This window comes from Heterocephalus glaber, unplaced genomic scaffold (genome assembly GCF_053883595.1).
Source record: "Heterocephalus glaber isolate CG9 unplaced genomic scaffold, H.glaber_assembly_v1.0 deba00001504, whole genome shotgun sequence".
NCBI lineage: Eukaryota > Metazoa > Chordata > Mammalia > Rodentia > Bathyergidae > Heterocephalus > Heterocephalus glaber.
The window spans coordinates 1,675,890-1,694,365 of NW_028258324.1; the positions used below are offsets into that span (position 1 = coordinate 1,675,890).

The 18,476-nt window shown below is 38.6% G+C and overlaps 1 long non-coding RNA gene and 1 pseudogene across 8 annotated transcripts in view; one reads left to right on the forward strand and one right to left on the reverse strand.

Moving 5' to 3' along the window:
* The window catches only part of LOC101706145 (uncharacterized), a 123,369-nt gene that overhangs the window by 70,793 nt on the left and 34,100 nt on the right, over positions 1-18,476 (forward strand). For 2 of the 8 annotated variants that reach the window (XR_015440778.1, XR_015440781.1), the window contains one exon: positions 10,229-11,613. The exons of 2 other annotated variants lie outside the window; for them this stretch is intronic. This is a non-coding gene — a long non-coding RNA (uncharacterized LOC101706145). Of the gene's footprint in view, positions 1-10,228; positions 11,614-18,476 lie in introns of those variants that run through there. 4 more of the 8 variants (XR_015440783.1, XR_015440789.1, XR_015440785.1 and 1 more) reach the window with 4 other exon arrangements.
* Positions 14,803-15,678, reverse strand: LOC101706391 (N-acylneuraminate-9-phosphatase pseudogene; annotated as a pseudogene).

The window sequence follows — 18,476 nt, forward strand, 5'->3', positions numbered from 1 at the left end:
CTCTTTCCCCACAGCCCCACCAGCATTTGTTATTGGTTGATTTCATATTAAAATAGAAACCCTGGGCCAAGGATTTAGCTCAGTGGTTCCAGCGCCTGCCTCGCAAGTGCAAGGTCCTGAGTTTGATCCCCAGTACCAAAAAAAAAGGTACTAATAAAATAGAAACCCTGAACCGGCTGGAACAGAGCTTAGGTAGAACTCTTGAAGATATTGGTGTAGGAAAAGATTTTATGAACAGAACCTCAGTTGCCCATGAACTAGCACAAACAATCAACAAGTGGGATCTCTCCTTACTAAAAAGCTTCTGCACAGCAAGAGAAACCACCAGCAGTGTGAAGAGACAACCCAGAAAAAATCTTCACCTGCTGTTCCTCAGACAAAGGTCTTCTATCTCGAATTTATAAAGAACTTAAAAAAATCAGACCTCCCAAATTTAAAGACCCAATTCAAAAATGGGCATCTGAAATGAACAGACATTTCTCAGACAAAGAAGAAGAAATAGCAAATAAATACATGAAAAAATGTTCAACATCACTGGTCATTTGAGAGATGCAAGTGAAAACAACGCTGAGGTTCCACTTCACCCCAGAAAGAATGGCTGCTTTCAAGAAATCAACCAATAACAAGGTCTTGACCACTTATTTTTCTTCCTCATTTGCTTTCTCATTTTTCTGATAGAAATATCAACATATAACCTGATATTACATAGTATATTTACTTATTTTTGTCTAACTTCATGAGGATGAACTTCATTGTTTCTAGAAAAAAAGCTAGGCAAACAACAGTATCTGTTGAACTAGGGTATTAATGAATGAAAGAATATAATATATAATATTATATTATATCTATATAATACCTAGCCCTTAACTTACATTGAATGGAATTTGTATTCACTAATAGGCTTCAAACTGGCTTGAAGTTAGAAAGTGAGGTATTCTATTTTCTCCATACTTTCTAGAATTTGCCATTGGAAACTGGTTAAACATAAATAAAACATCATATATATATATATATTTAAATATTTGCTTCTGTATTCTTACTTGTGGGCATAATAATTATACCTACCTTGTAAGATTGCTGAAAATTTAAGTTGCTTTGAAAAGTGCTTTAAAAGATGCCTGTAATGCAGCATGTTCTCAGTAAGTATTATCTGTTAACTTTAACATTAATTTATATTTAGAGTTTCCACCTATCCGTTTCTAACTAGAAGTGAATTGCTCTCGCTCTCAGTGTCTGGCATAGGAAAAGTTCTTAAGGGTTGCTATGCTTTGGTGTGAGCTGTTCTGTCTTCACTTGCCAAGGGAGTGAGTGTTGGCCACAAAAGTGACTGTGGTGTCTCAGCATGCAAAGTAAATTTAATGATTACCAGGAAAACTATGTTTTTCCCATGACTTTTCACATTTTTAAAAAATATAAAAATATGTCTTAGTTTCAGTTATAAGTATAGGGAATGAGAAATAGTAAGACTAAAATTTATTTTATACTTTAAATTATTACACATTTTGAAAGTGTTCTATTCTTTGCAAAAAACTTTATCACATGTAATTTGGTAGTATTGGCCTTCTCCTTCTCATGGTGTAACTTATGCTATGAACTGAACATTTTTCTATGCCTTGGCTAGATTCATTTCTAAATTTGAATCAGCATTTAACATTTTGTTCTTTGCACTTCTACTGTTATGAATATCTTCAAAATTAGTGTAATTTTTTTCTAGAGTCCCCTCCTCTGGGGCACTCTCATCCTCTCCATCTCATCTACAAGTTGGTCTATATCTACAAGTTGGTCGCTATCTCTGAGGTTGCGATCACTAAGCCCCCTGGCTGCATGGCTTGAGTCTGTCTGATGGTGGTCAAGGCATTGCTTCCAGAACTACATTTTCTCGATTTAAGTTTCATGCCCAGATTTTTCACTTTTCATTTATTTGTTGCACTTTTTCCATGGTTAACCAAGTCTCACATTCAGTGATATATTTTTTTAAAACATCATGTGGCTTTATCACATGATACTTTATACAAGAAAGTGCTATGACTCTCCTGGCTATTGTCTGCTTGTGCCCTGAATGAACAGCACATCAATCCCTGGCACACTGGGAGTGATCACAGATTGTGATGCTCACGCTTGTGTACACAGTGATTTGCAGCTACAACTCCAATAATGTTCCTGATTGGTAGTTTTAATTGATATGGTCTACAAGGCATAACTTTTAAGAATCATAACCAAAATCATAGGATAATGAGGACTGTGAACACTACCATTCTTTTTTGTTTTTGGTACCAGGGATCGAATTCAGGTACTTGTGCTTGTGGGGCAAGCAGCAGAACCACTGAGCTAAATCCCTGGCCCACTACCATTGTTTTTATAGTGGTATTATTTATTCTTTCTAATCAATGATGTAAATGTATTTGATAAAATCCAACTTTCATTTGAGACTTTTGAACTAAAAAAAAGTATGATTGGACACCTACTGTTGGGAGCTTCTGAGAAGGTATAATGAATCATTTTGAACAATTAAAAATCAAAAGAATGAAATATGGACAATAATGCACATTACTTTTAAGGAACATGGTACTAGTTACTTTTTGGTTGCTTGAACCAGATACCCACCCCTCACAGCTTCAAGACAGACAGGTTTGTTTGGCTCACAGTTTCACAGGTTTTAGTCCACGGCAGGGTGGCTCCATGGCAGACACAGCATGGCAAAAGGACTGGTAGAGCAAGGCTGCTCACTTTAAAGTAGCCGGGAAGAAGAGCACAGGGGAAGAGTGTCCGGGAGAGACACTCCTCCAAAGACACATCCCCAGCCATGCTTTTCCAATGAGCCACCTCCTGACAGCACACTCAGTTATGAGCATCAGTGGGTTAATCTACTAATGAGTATAGGCCCCTCCTGAGCAGTCTCCTAATCCAGTCCAGTTCAAAATTAAGATTAAGGGGCACAAACACTATGAAAGATATGGTTTGATGAGAAAAACTGAACAAATAGGTCAGTACACTGAGAGTCACAGCTAGACAACCATGCCCAGCAAGTCAACAGGAATGCTGGACAGAGGGTCTGGTCCACACAGAGTGTGAGAGCTGGAAGGGATGGCCAGAGGAAGGTGCTTTCTTAAGAGAGGGAAAGTGGTGTTGAACATGCCTGACTTATTGCCACTACATTTAAAAAGTGCTTTGAGCAGAATAGAGGTATTTACCTCTATTTAGGGCCAGAGAAGTGTTTCTTCTATGAATAAATTGTAATCTTGTTTTGAAAATCTTCAGTCAAAATTAGCATCATGCCTAATGGCAAAACATTAAAGAGTCTCATTAAAGGGATGACTAATATCTTAAAAACGCTTATAGTCATTACTATCATGATGTGGTTCTGGAATATCACCAATTTTATGTGAGAACATTAAGAAACAAACAAGCTGTAAACACATACAAAAACCAAAATTGTTATGAGTTGCAGATGTCATGACTTCCTAACCGGTTAACTGAACTGCAAATAGAGAAGAAAAGCTAAACCTCACTCACAGTTAGACAATACAGATTCAAACAGTGAAGAGTGGCTGGTTATCAGTGCGGTGAAGGTCAGAAAGTTTGTCAGGCAGCCCTGTCACAAGAGTGCTAGGAAGCAGGCATTTCACAGACAGACAGAAGGAGCTCGAGCTAGGACACATTCTTGGAAATGTTTGGCAATGTTTACCAAAATGTAAAGTTCACATATTCTGACTCAAAAACTCCTGTTCAATGAATTTGGTCTACAGATCCAAATAAGTGAATAATAAATATTAATTAAAAGAGTAGTTTAGAAAAAGTTTAGAAACATTCAAGGGTTTGCCAGAACAAACTAGGCAATGATGCATATCTGTAATAAAACATTCTACCCCAACAGATCCTGGAAAAATAAATAATGTAAATAATAAATCATAAATGTGCTAAAAATGGAATAATGTGTTGTTAAATAAGCCTGTATGTATGGAGACCATTTCTGGGAATATAAGCCCATTGAAAGTGGTGAAGGGCATTATTCCTAGGGATGGAAACCAGACAACTGGGAGTTTAGAGGTAAGAGGAAAAATTTCTTTTCTTTTTTAAAAACTGTACAACCCCTCACACTGTTAGAAATTTTTTTGTTTGTTTGTTTGTTTGTTATTTTGAGGCAAGATCTTGTTATGTAGTTCAGGCTGGCCTCAAACTCACTATGTAGCCCACACTGGCCTCAAACTCACAGTGATCCCCCTGCCTCAGCCTCATGAGTGCTGGGATTACAAACGTGTGGTGGCATCCCCAGTTAATTTTTATCATGAAGATATATTTTTTCTCAATAAATATAATACTGATGCCTATTTGCTAGTGAAAATCTTGGCCCATGGGTAAAAAAACCACAAATTGAGTAAAATGATGTGGCCAGATGGCCCAGGGATTATCCTAGTTGGAATAGCTCCAGGACAACTCCATTAAAGGTCGGCCCAGACAGTGTGTTTTGAGGCAAATCTTAAGAACAACACACAATTTTCATAAAGGATCCTATGAATGGTCTTCCTTAATGACTGACATGTCTCTCAGTTCATCAGCCTGCTGTAAAGAGTATTTCAAGAACTCTGTAGCTCATAAACGGATTTGAAATTGAATAATTGTACTTTTGTTTCTAGACCTTCTACCTCGATTGATTTTTTTTTGTTATCTGTTTGGCATTTCCTCTCTAAATTCAGCTGGGTTTCCTAGTATCCTATTAATTTCTTTTGTTTTGATTTCTTCTTTGATATCTAATGATTTGAAACACATTTATAATGGACTCCTTTATTGATTTTAACACTTTCAATTTTAGAGGTGAGGTTTATTGTGGAATTGGGCTCCGTTTTAGGGTGGGTGATTTCTCTAGAGTTTTGTGAATTTCGACTATGACCTCATCTTCAGCATGGCTTTATTTTTTTTTAATATATATATTATTATTGATACATTTTAGGTATAAAATACATTTACATTTATCATTGGGTGTTTGTACCAGAACATGATGCATCTTAGTTTTTATTTTTTTCTCCCATTACCTGTGCACCCTTCACCCCCTCCACCCTTCCCTATCTACCCAAAGTTTGGTTCCATTTTTTTTTCTCATAATTTTTTTCTCTCCCTTCCTCCCTTTCTCTTTTCCCTTCCACCATCCCCAAACCCTTGGACCTTTTCTTATTTCAAATTATCAATAATTGATTTTAATCATTTTCATCCTTATTTACACTTTCAATTTGTCACACTAGAGAAACTATTTGGTATTTACACATGTGTGTCCTATTTATTTCACTTAAGAGTATGGCCTCAATATGCATCCATTTAGCTATAAATGTCTGTAGTTTCTCATTCTTTATGGCTGAGTAGTACTCCATTTTATTAAAAAAAACCACATCTTCTTTATCCAGTTTCCAGTCGATGGGCACTTGGGCTGTTTCCAAGCTTTAGCTATTACAAATTGTGCCTCTATAAACATAGGTGCACATATATCACTATGGTATGATTCTTTTAATTCTTTGGGGAAGATTCCCAGCAGGGGAATAGCTGGGTCAAATGGGACCTGTAGTCCTAGTTCTTTGAGGTATCGCCATACTGATTTCCACAGTGGTTGCACCAATCTACATTCCCACCAACAATGGAGAAGGGTTCCTTTCTCTCCACACCCCCGCCAGAATTTGGAATTGGTTGATTTCTTGATAGCAGCCATTCTTTGTGGGGTGAGGTGGAATCTCAGTGTTGTTTTCATCTGCATCTCTTGAATGACCAGTGATGTTGAACATTTTTTCATATATTTACTTGCTGTTTTTACTTCTTTGTCTGAGAAATGTCTGTTCATTTTGGATGCCCATTTTTGCATTGGGTCCTTGAATTTGGGAGGTCTGATTTTTTTCAGTTCTTCATATATTCTTGATAGTAGACCTTTGTCTGAGCTACAGCTGCTAAATATTTCTTCCCACATTGTAGGTTGTCTCTTAGCTCTGTTGGTAGTTTCTCTTGCAGTGCAGAAGCTTTTTAATATGATGAAATCCCAGTTGTTGATTCTTTGTGCTAGCTCCTGTGCTACTGAAGATTTGTTCATAAAGTCTTTTCCTATGCCAATGTCATCAAGAGTTCTACCTAACTTATCTTTCAGAAAGTTTAGTGTTTCTGACTTAATATTTAGATCTTTAATCCACTTCAATCTTAGTTTAGTGCGTGGTGATAGGTATGGGTCTAGTTTTAATTTCTGACAGATTGAAATCCAGTTTTTCCAACACCATTTATTAAATAGGCTATCTTTCCTCCAATGAGGGTGGTTGGCTCCTTTGTCAAAGATGAGGTGACTGAGTATGTCAGGAGTTGTTTCTGCATCTTCTAATCTATTCCACTGATCTTCGGGTCTGTTTCTTTGCCAGTACCATGCTGTTTTTATCACAGTAGCTTTGTAGAATAGTTTCAAGTTGGGGATTGTGATGCCCCCAGCCAGCATGGCTTTGTTTTTGAGATTCCTGGGAGATCTATGTTGACAGAATGGCTTTATAGCAGTTTTAATTTTACTTCTGTGAGCTGCTTATTTGGGCTCCTCTATGCTTGAAGGAGTTTCACGACTGTTCAGGTGTTACAATGGAATCCTAAAGCTGTCTCAGGGCTGACCATTGTACAAAATTGGACTTTCCCTATCTGTTGTCCATGTTGAAATAGACATACCTCATGCCATACATTTGGATTCCCTAGGGATGTGTTTCTATTGGAGGTTCTAATATCATACAAGGATCTTTGTTGCAACTGTCTTACAAGGATTCATGACCATGTTGCTGTTGTAGCATGAGATTAAAATGTCACTAAGTAGGATACATTGACCTTCAACCTTAACCCTGAAACCCATGGCATTTAGTTAGGAAATGTTCTGTCTTACTTTCTGATACATTTTTGGATTTTTTTTGTTGGTGTTGGTGGTTTGTGTGTGTGTGTTTGTGTGTGTGTGTGTTTGGGGACGAGTTTTCTCTATTTTCTAGAAAATTAGGCTACTCGTTTGAAAGGATTTTTTTTCATATCCAGCATTTTTAGGTGATTTGTGATTGAGTTGTGTTTAGGTTATCTTGTTCCCCTGCCCAAAATCTCTAGGAGCCAAAGGACCATATTCATTTCCTCTACTCTTCTGTCCACAGGGGGCTCAAAGTGAGGGGGTACATGGCTCAAACCAGGTCAGCTAGATTTCTATCTCTTAATATTTGGAGATTTATACTCTTAGTCTTATATTTGTGGTCCTGGGAAGCTTCTTTCATAGAGCCCAATCACAGAGGTAATTGCTAGTATATAGCTTAATCACATGCTTATATTCTGAGTAGGGATATTGGGCCATATTTAGCTCATTTGCATGGAGCTATGATTAATTAATTAATTATACATGTCTCCCTACTCATGAAAATGCCTTTGCTTATTGAATATATTCATTGACTTCAAAGTTAACTCCACTCAGAAGAACTTTCAGCCTAATTATGTTCCACTTTTATTTTGGCTCACAGTTTGTTATATTATTTTGGCTCACAGTTTGTAGAGGTTTCAGTCCATAGTCAGCAGGCTACAAGGCAGGGGCATCTACAGAAATAATACTTTCTGTCTACTTCAGAAAATTTAATGATTGATCCATATATAACAATGGATGAGATTATCAGAATAGGGACCATAACACTTGATTTATTAAGTACTAATTAAGAACCACTTTTGTAATTTTAATAATATGAACAACACTAAAATAAATTTAAAGTTGCTTTTAAAGTAAGCATAAAAATCTGTACATGGTCAATTCTGTAGGGGATAGAATGTTTTGTTTTGCCTTGCTTCCATATTTACAACTGGCTGAAAAGAAGTTCAAATACTTGCTCAGAAGCTTGCTCAGAATACTTGGTCAGAGCTTGGGTCCGCAATTTTGCCTCACATTCTTTCAATATATGCTATTGCTTCTCTAAAGACCTGTGATTTCTTCTGAGGAAATGTATTTTTTTCTGTCTATCCCTGTTTTTGTCTCTCACACTTGTAGATGCAAACATTCAGGGACAGAACACTTTGGAGACTCCTGTCCTATTGCTAAAAACTGAGACTGTTTCTTTGTGTTACAGTGGTGGGACCTGCATGTCCTCCTTTGTGCTATGTGAGCATTGTGCCTTAGTCACAGTTGTTTGGACTTGTGTGCACACCAGAATCAGTATCGCCAGTAAGATCTGCTTTTCAGGGGATTGGAAGCTGGACCCCAAGAAAAACAAGTTAGTTTTTGTGGATGATTTGCCATGTAAACTAGAGAAGCACAAAGAATGAAGAGAAAGAGGTATCTTAGGTAGGCTGATGTCTTAGTTAGTTCCTCATTGCTGGCACACAATACCTGACACCCACAACTTAAAAGAGGAGAGGTTTATTTTGGCTCACAGTTTGTAGAAGTTTCAGTCCATAGCCAGCAGGCTCCAAAACAGGGGCATTAGAGAGGAGAAGTTGCTCCTGGCCTGGTGGCAGGAAGCAGAAAAGGATCAAAGAAAGAAGGAGGGAGATAGACCCTTCCAGGCCAAGCCCCTAGTGACCCACCTCCTCCAACTAGGCTTCACCTTCCAAATCACACTGAGCTATAAACTTGTCAGGGGACCGATCCACTGATGAGTATGACATACCCATGATCCAATCCCAATCTCAAAAGCCCCACCAATGAGCACATGAGGTTTTGAGGTGACATCTAAATAAAAACCATGACAGCAGAAAAAAAGCAAAGACATAAGAGCTGGCAGGAGAAAGCCAGAAGCATTCCTGGATACATGAGAACATAATTTATCTGTTAACATTCTTTCTTTGGATATGTTAAGACAAAATCTGATGCTTATTCACTTAGTATTTGATGACGTTACCTATGCAGAAATTCTACCAGAAAGAAGTTGAATGATCAGACTATGGATTTAGCTCTACTTTTTCCACCTCATCTTCCTGAGGCAGCATCTTGTGTGCTTTTGGGGCCCAGAATGGTCTTAGATTTCCTCCCTCATCCTCCTACAATGTATCATTAACTAGTAAGGTTGAAGATTGCACCCTCTAAACACAACAAATAATTCCTAGAGAAACTCATACACATGAATCACATATAAAGAATGGAATAGTAAATATCTATACAGTAAAATATTAAAAATATAATATAATAGTAAAAATCTAGAAGGAATCCAAAATGTGTTCCAACAGTGCACTGGATTAAATATTTATTTAGTATCACTATGATGCAATACTGCAACTTAAATTGAGTAAATCACAACTAACACATCAAACTTTCAAAATTTCAAAAGAGGATTTCACAAGAAGATGTTAAGTGTTAGAAGCAAGTTATAGAAGGCTACAATCAGCATAATTCCATGGACCTGATGTTCAAAAGGAGGTAAAATAAATAATTGTTTTAGTTTTCATACCTAGGTGGTAAAAACTATAAAGAAAAGTAAGAGACAACACAATCCCAAATAATGGTTAATTCCTGGAGTGGGGTGGGTATATAATTTGGGAGGTGTGTTGGTGTTGTAGGGTGTCATATTACTGTACCACAGACTTGGTAGCTTAACCTACAGAAATATATATTCTCACAGTTCTGAGGACTGGAAACCCAAGGCCAACATGCTGGCAGGTTTCTTTCCCTGAGGGCTCTCTCCTGGGCTTGCAGGTGGGCACCTCTCACTGTGTCTCCATGTGGTTGCCTCTTGACTGCTGTGTTGTGTCCTGATATCCTCTTTTCATAAAGACACCAGTCATTCTGGATTAGAGCCCACCATGGGACCTCTTGTTAACTGGATTACTTCTGTAAAGACCCTGTCTCCAGATACAGTCATGTTCTGAGTTACCGGATGTTAGGGCTTCCAGATGTGAAGGGGAGGGGGCTGTGTGCACAATTGGGCCACGCAGGAAGTTCACACCTGTACGAGTGATTCTAGATTTTTGCCTAAGTAGCAAGTGAGTGAGTTATGACTGCTCTTCAAACTGTACCTGTATGTATTCATCTACTCTTTTGTATTTATGGTAGGCAGAATCTTGAGAAGGCCCAAGCTTCCCATGCAATCCACTTCCTCAGGAGTGTGACCATGAGGCGGTACTACACCCACAATTCTGTTATGCTAGATGGACACGCAATTTTGCAGGTGTAATCTGGGTTATTAATCAGCTGACTAATCAAAAGAATGATTATTCAAATGAGCCTGATATAATGATATGAGCCCTAAAGCACAGAATTTTCTCTGTGTTGTAGCAAAGAGAAAGTCAGAGAGGAAAGGGTGAGGCCACTTCAGTGTGAGGCAGATTTTTGTTGCCTGTGTGGAAGGAGCCATCCAGAAGGACCTGAGCACTGTCTGTAGGATTATGAGGACTTCTGCCCTGTAACCGCCAAGAACTGAACTCGACCAGCAAGCTGAGTTGGAAGGGGCTTCTGCCCTAGCACCTTCACATGAGACTCCAGGACAGCAGACACCTCACTTCTGGGTTTTGAGACTCCAAGCACACATCACAGTCACCTAGACTATTGACCTGCAGGACTGGAACATGACAGCTGTGATTATTTCACACCACTGAGCTGTGGAAGTTTGTTTCCTAGCCAGGAACAACTGAAACACTATGTGTAACACCATTTGCAGCACAATAAAATTTTAATGAAATGCTGATGACTCACACTCTTCAAATTCTCTATTTGTAGGCTGTTTCACGAGAAAGATTCTGAGTAGGGCTATTGGGCCATATTGAGCTCATTTGCATGGAGATATGATTGATTGATTAATTATCCATGCCTCCCTACTCAAGACAATGTCTTTGCTTATTGAGTGTATTTGTTGACTTCAAAATTAACTCCACTCAGAACTTTTAGCCTAATTATGTTCCCCTTTTATTTTGTATTTTTAATTATTTTGGGACTGAGAGAATAAAGATTAAATAATTATCTTTTCACCCTGTGCAAGAATGATAACATCCTGAGCCCTGGTCTTCAGCACTCTGAATTTAGCACATTTTGTAAGGAAATGCTAGAGTTTCCATGTTCTCTTTCATCTTCACTTCCTATACCATTTCTTTTCTGCTGCAGTAAACTCCCTGAGGATTCAACCGGATGTTCTTCGTTAATCTGGGAGAAATGAAGTCAGAGCATATCTGAATGCACCAACATTGTAACTCTGAAGTCTTTCAGTGGTGAGCTGAGTGAGGAAAAAAGCAGGGAAACCCTCAGCGAGAGCAGGCACAGCCATGATACTGGAGTCTTCACTGAAAATTAGAAATCAGTGCCAAGGGTATTCAACTGAATTCACACACTGAGAATGATATACATATTTAGGAAGACAGGCACACAAACCTAATGATAGGCAATTTTCATGACTGATGAACATTTTTCTAGGACCACTATGTTTGAAAAACTGTTAGAATCTAGAAGTATGTATAAGATAAACTAATGATAAATAAGATAGATAAATAAATAAGATAACTAATGACAAAACCACTTAAACCCCTTCTAAAGATAAAGGGTATGGATGAATTTTATCAGTCGAAGGTGGCAATTCCATCTGCCTACTACCTTTAAAATATCACCAAACTAGTGATGTTTCTACTCATCTCTAGTGGAAAAATTCCAAACTCTTATAGCCAGATATTCCTAAGATACTTTTATATAACTCAATAGGAAATTATTTTATATTCTACATTGGAAACATAAATCTGCTTAGGTTTTCATTTTAGTTTCTATTTTGCTTGATGACAAATAGAAATTCATTAGATCTGGAATCTCCTCTAAAATTTCCAAGTAGGCAGATGGTAAAGAAAACACCACAGCTGGCTTCTAGAAGGTGCCCAGGATGAGAGGGCCAAAAGGAGCCCTGTGGTTCAGCTCTCAACAGCCGCGTCTGCTTTCTAGCTTTGTCCCGGTCTGGATGACGGAGGCCATACTGCAGCCCACTTCTCTGTGCTCATTGAAACCCTGAGAACTTTTATTTCCCTTCTACTCTCTCTCTCTGCACTGGAGAGCAGAAGGTACAGTTTATCCAGCGGCGTGCCTGTTACTCCTAGCCAAGAAGGAAACAGGCTTCATTTTTCAAGCTTTTTTTTTAATTGAGGTATTAAGGACAGGGTGATATGAACTACTTGAATAGAGAAATTAATCTATTATTTCCTAAAGGTGGAACTGAATAATTGTGACTCGTTCAATGCCAGTTGTAGTCAAAGGGTGAAGTCATGCAAATATTTATGAGGTTTTACAAAGACTGCACAAAGAAGGAAATTCAGATGGTTTTGTTCAGCAAATATTTGTTTTTGGCTTTTGTGCTTTTCATATATATATAGCTGAAATGATACCTAAGCATAGTTAAACTACAAAGACAATAGAGTTCAGACTAAAATAATCTTTTCCTGTCAAGAACAGCAAACTAAACTTTACTTGATGTTAGAAGGCAGCAGTTTTCATGGGCTTGTGAATCAAGTAACAGTGATCTATGAGCTTTATTATTTTTTTCTTAACACAGTTTTGTAAGTGAGCCTCATTATCCTATACTGACTGCATTTTTTTGACATTAACAAAGAGACAAAGTGTTTGTACTAGTTTCCAAGGACTACCATAGGCTACCATAGCAATGACTAAGTATCTTAAACAAAGGACTTTTTAATCTTACAGTTCTGGAGTCCGGAAGTCCACGATCAAAGTGTTGGTGGGGTTGTTTTGGCTTCAGGGTTGTGAAGGAAGGAGCACTTCTACTTGGCATGTCAACGGTTGCCTTCCTAGGTACAGGGCATGCTCCTTGTGTGCCTGTCTACCTTCCAAACTGCTTTCCTAAGTGCACCATTAATATGGGACTGGGGTCTCCAGATGCCCTCACTTTAATCTGATTATGTTTTTCAAGACCCTGACTCAATTAAGGTAAAATTCTGAAGTACTAAGACTTTGTACCCAGCCTATGAATTTGAGGGGGACATAACAGTTCAACTCATACTAGCACTTTACTGAAGAACTGGTAATTGCTGAAGGGCTGGTAGTCTGAAGGTAGACTAAACTTAAGTAGTAAGAAGGTCTTTGGTTAATTCTCTGAGTATTTATTTCCTGTCAGGACCTCTCCTAGACACCAGGTATTTAAATAAAAACTGATTTTCTGTTCTGGGGAAGTGCAAAGCCTGTTTGGAGAGACAGACAGGCAAACAGACTAAGCTCCAAGGTGATCTGTGTCTGCTGTTGCTTGGGTCTGGAGTCTCCCCAGGCCCATGTATTAGGCATTAGTCCCTAGTGTGGAGTTTCTGGAGGTAATTGAAGTATGAAGAGCTGGGCTCTGGTGATGAGGTTTCAGATCCCAGGGGTGTGCCATGACAGGGACTGTGGGACCCTGAGCTCTTCCTCTCTGTTTGTGTCCTGGTCTCAAGGTGAACAGTTTGTTCCGTGATCTCTTCCTACCGTGTGTGCTGCCATAGGCTCAAAGCTACAGGTCCAACTTGGTTGGTCACAGACTAAAACCTCCAAAATTGTGAGCCAAAGCAAAACTTTTATCTTTCTAATTTGATTCTCCCAGTTATCTTTGTTATAGTAATGGAAAGCTGACCAACACAGTGTTATAACTGATGCATATCTGAGGCACTCTAGAAGCAGGGCTAAGAGGAAGTGCTCCTGTACATTGAGACCAATTTTGCAGCTGTTAAAAGATGAGAAGAAGTTCATCACAGCCAAAGGATGACATGCATTCAAGACAGAGACAGGAGCAAAGAGGCACAGCTTTGTCATACTAAGAAAAATATAATTCAATTTCAGGAGATGTTTTAACTAATATTCAATTGACTAATCAGATCTTGGTCTTTATATAAACCATAAAGCTATACATAACTTTTTTTGTAGAAAACATTTAAGATTTAATAGAGTCACTTAAATATTAAAATGGCATGGTGGAAATGGTTCATAGCAAAACTTAATTTTCTATTAGTTTTATCGTATGGGTGAAACTACTTAGTTAAGAGAGAACAAATGGGTCTGAGGTGCATGGTTAGGCTGCACAGACGCAGTTCTCTTATGGACCCACAGGAGGAAAAGGACTTTTTGGTACCTTGTGGCTTGCATTTATCCCCAGCAAAAGTCTTGTCCTCTCAATTCTGTTGTGTGCCTGGGAAAAAATAGATATTTCCATAAGAGGCACAACTACAAGAATGCTATGAGCTCGTTTTAAAAAGGTAAGCACCATATGTTGACTTTAACAGCTATTTTTTTAACCCTAACAATCTATTTGTCATGTAAACAGCACAGAAAAATCACTCCCTTCAAAAAAGCTCATGCAGAAGCATTAGATTCATAACAGAAAGTACACACCCAAAGCAGGCAAAGATACGGTTTGTTTAAAAATCCCAAATAATTTTACTATGAAATGTATAGATTTGCATGATTTAGTATTTATTTCATATTAACCAGATCCAATTAATCTGATAAATCTCTACTATAAACGTATTATCTATTTAGAATATCTGTTTTTAAAAAGTATGTTTTTAAGCCATACAACCTGCATTTGCATATCCAGGTGTAAGCTATCCTGCTTTGTACCATAGATCCAAAGTACTAAATGATTAAAAATACAATTTTGGGGGCCAGGGATTTGTCTCAGTGTTGCCCACGCCTGCCTCACAAGCACAAAGTCCTGAGTTTGATCCCTGGTACCAAAACAAACAAACAAACAAAACCCCACAAAAACAATTTTTTAAAATCTCAAATTACAGACTAAAAACATGATGTATTTCCTCCAGTTTTTTGAGCTACAGCACTAAAAGTAAACTGTATTAACATAATCTGGATTTTCAGATATAAATACAAGTCAATGGTTGGTTGTAAAAAGCAATGGGGTTGGGAAGACCCTCACAAATTGGCTATTAAATCCTAAATCAAATTATTTCAGAATGGCTTAACTCGTCTTAGCTTCAACTCTGGAAATACTCTAAAGTTTGGAATTGCGCCTTTTTATGTGCTTCAAACAGACAAACTGACTTTACATTTCATATTCTGTAAGAGAACAGGTAATTCTAACACAGAAGAAACTATATAATGTGGAATAGGGAATGTCAGAGGCATGTTTCCACTCTTGTTTATCCAGACTGTAGCTCTCAGCTCTGTATTGAGACCTCCTTGTATATCAGTTTCTAATGTGTCGCCAACCATCACACAGTCCCCAGGCTGTACTCCAAGGAGATCACAACAGTGATAAAATATGGAAGGTGCTGGTTTCTCCTCTTTCTGCTCTCCACCTACAACAATAGTATCAAAGTAGGACTGACAGGCACAAGCCTCAATCTTTTCCCGCTGTGTCTATCACCATTTGTTAACAAGAGTAGGGGGACCTCCTTTTGAAGTTCTGTGAGGATGGCTTTGACATCTTCAGCTAGGGTTATATGCTGTAGAAGAGTAGATTTCCACAAGAAATAACATTCCTCAGCCAATCTCCTGTTGTCCTTACCACCTTTTGTTTCCTGGATTGCTTCTTCCCAGTGGGAAGTCCTTGGGTCTGTAATGCACGTATTGTAAGGATGAAAGGATTCTTTGCTGAGTTTAACCTGTGCTTTATCACAGATGATTTCAGCTTCTTCTTTATAATGATATTTTGATTGTAATAGCTTTGTTACCTCTGACATGGCCCTCTGGCTCACTCCGGCCGTGTCGATGAGTGTGTTGTCCAGGGCGAAGAACATGGCCCTCACGCGGGTCAACCCCATGGCCCAAGTGCCCGGCCACAGCCCACCCTGCCACTTGCGCAGGCGTGAGTCTGCCTGCGGGAGAGAATGTGGGCCGCCAGCAAGGCCAATTGACCCAGCTCAGCAGCCAAAAGCCACTGGCCGCTGAGCTAGTTCGCCGTGGCCTCTCTCTACACCTAACTTTTGAAGAGCTAGTTAGACCCAGCCTTAATTGTTTGGAAAGGAAATGAAATTAAGTGCTATATAGATATCATGGTGATATTAAAGAAGTACACACAAATAAGATAACCAAATGTTGAAGTGTGCAGAAAATTTATTTTCTGAACATTTCAAATATAAGCTTAGGACATTATGATACTTATTAAGGAATGTATTAAAAAGACAGTGATCTGCCTTACAAACGTAGGTGTTTAATTGAAGACCTACTAACGTTTATGCCAGATTTGGAGCAGAATTGACTTCTGGTTTGTTTAAAATCTGAGATTTTAAATGTCTCTGGTTTTACAGACAATCTGTCTTATTGGTTGAATTTTCACACAATCACATTTTTAACTATGATTTTGTTGTGTTCTTCAAAACATACATTGACACGAGGATACAATGTAGTATAATAGTAAAAACTCATTTATCGTATTCTGCTTTGTGCCAATACCATTCCCTGAACTTTTTGTAAATTATTTAGAAACTTTACAAGGTAAGACAAGGTATGATCAAAATACACAGTGAATAACTTAAAAAATTATTACAGTAAAAGACACATTGCCATGAATCACCCTCAAAATTCTCCCTCTTCCTTTGAACACAGTTATCCCATCATTCTTGCCACCTTCTGAAGCAGCTCTGGGCGTCCTCTTCCATGAGTGTCTTTAGCAAGTGTGATAAAAAATATGGTGAATGTCGCTGCTGAGTGCCATCTGATGGAAAGGCAGGCACCTAAAACCTTTATGGTGTGTCCTCATCCACCATACTCACTGGTTCTGACACTGTGTGACTTCTGGCTCTTCCCTAAAGTCAAAATGATTCTGAAAGGAAAACACTTTGAATTGATTCAGGACATGGAGGCAACCATGACAACACAACTAAACATATTCGTAAAAGAAGACTTGTAGAACTGCTTCAGAAAGTGCTAGGAACAATGAGATGAATATGTTCAAATCGAGGGGGAGTATTTTGAGGGGGATTAAAGGCAATGACTGTATTTATTTGACTATTTATTTCTTTTAAAGTTAATATTCATGTAGTTTTGATCATACCTCATATTTCTATATTATAGAGGAGGAAATTGAATATCATAAAGGCTGAAGGTCTATAGAAGGTTAAAAATAGCCAGGTGTTCTTAGTAGCTCTTCACTTTAAGGGGGAGAATGTATTTCCCACATGCCCTGACTGTCTGTCCTTATGACTTGGTTTGGGTGTGGTAAAACCAACATGAGGATGTGGTAAAACTGGCACTGTGGCTGTTCTGGCTGAAGAAGGCCCGAAACCTAGGAGCCCTGCCCTCCTGCTGCTCTTGTTGTCCTGTGAAGAAAGCAGAGCTCTTAGTAGGATGCCAGATACATTAGTGAGGAAGCCTCCAGGCCTCCAGGGACTTCAGCCAACATGGGGCCTCACAGGACCTCAGGGGACCCTGTCCAGCTGAGCCTAGCCACACGGCTGCACCACCTGCCCTGAACTAATGATCAGGAGATGAAAGAAGAAAGATGGTGGTTGTTTTAAACCCTATGTGTGGAGGAGTCAAAAGAGAACTTAGTGACTCACTAGGTCACATACAGTGGTTGAATGCATTTCTTACTTCAAATTGTAGGCCACAATATTCACCATGTTCCCTTCAGACTACCCTGTGGTGGTTCATGCTGCAAATGCTCAGGAGTTACTAATTAGTACAATTAGATGGCTTCTATCAATTTTAATCAACCAATCCTACAACCAAGATTCAAGATGATAATCTTTGGCAGTCCTGAGATTAATCTCTTCAAGGGAAACAGTCCTGTACTAAGCATCAGAAACTGAGTACTACTCCATTTCTCTAATGACATGGCTTGGTGACATCGGGTAATGCCTTAGTGACCTCAGCTTGCACCACCCACCCATAAAACAAGAAGATTGATTTTTCTTTTCAGTCTCTCAAATTTTGAAATAAACTTCAGCCTAGATTCCAAGAGATCAGTTCCTAACCTTATTTAGTTTGTTTTTTCCTGTTCAATCCATCTGGTTTCCATTTTAGAGGATTATTGATAGCATCAGGAAGAATTCCATCTACCTCTCACTTTAAAAAAATACATATTTATTTAAGTGGAGGACAAAATGTCAGTCGGATGCCAGTCACCTCATAGAGAAGATAAGGGCCTGATGTGGTTCGAGAGACTCTTTCTCCTCTGATCTGGAGCTTGTTGATCCAGCTTCTAGGTTTCAACTTCAAATACAGCTTGGGAAGATAAATCAGAAGCCAATGCCTGGCTGTTTAGGTCAAATGTGATTCTAATGTAAGTATGTAACAGCAACTCTGGTTTCATGGTTTCTATAGAATAGGAAAGCAAACACTCTCAATGATCCCATGAGAAGCCTTGAGCTTGGGCATGCCAGCCTGGCCAGTGTAGTTAGTGGATTCTTCTATGAGCTTTCACTCTTTATCTGCCTCACTTCTCATTTTCCTCCATCCAGATTCTCTGGCAATTTACTCCCTAATAAAATAGCAACACACAAGTCTTTGCCTGAAGGTCTAATTTATGAGGAGCCTGAATATCTCAGTTTGGGTTCCTCCAAAGCAGATTCTGTTACAAAGATTTATGAGCAGTGGTTTATCCTAGAGCCAATCATAC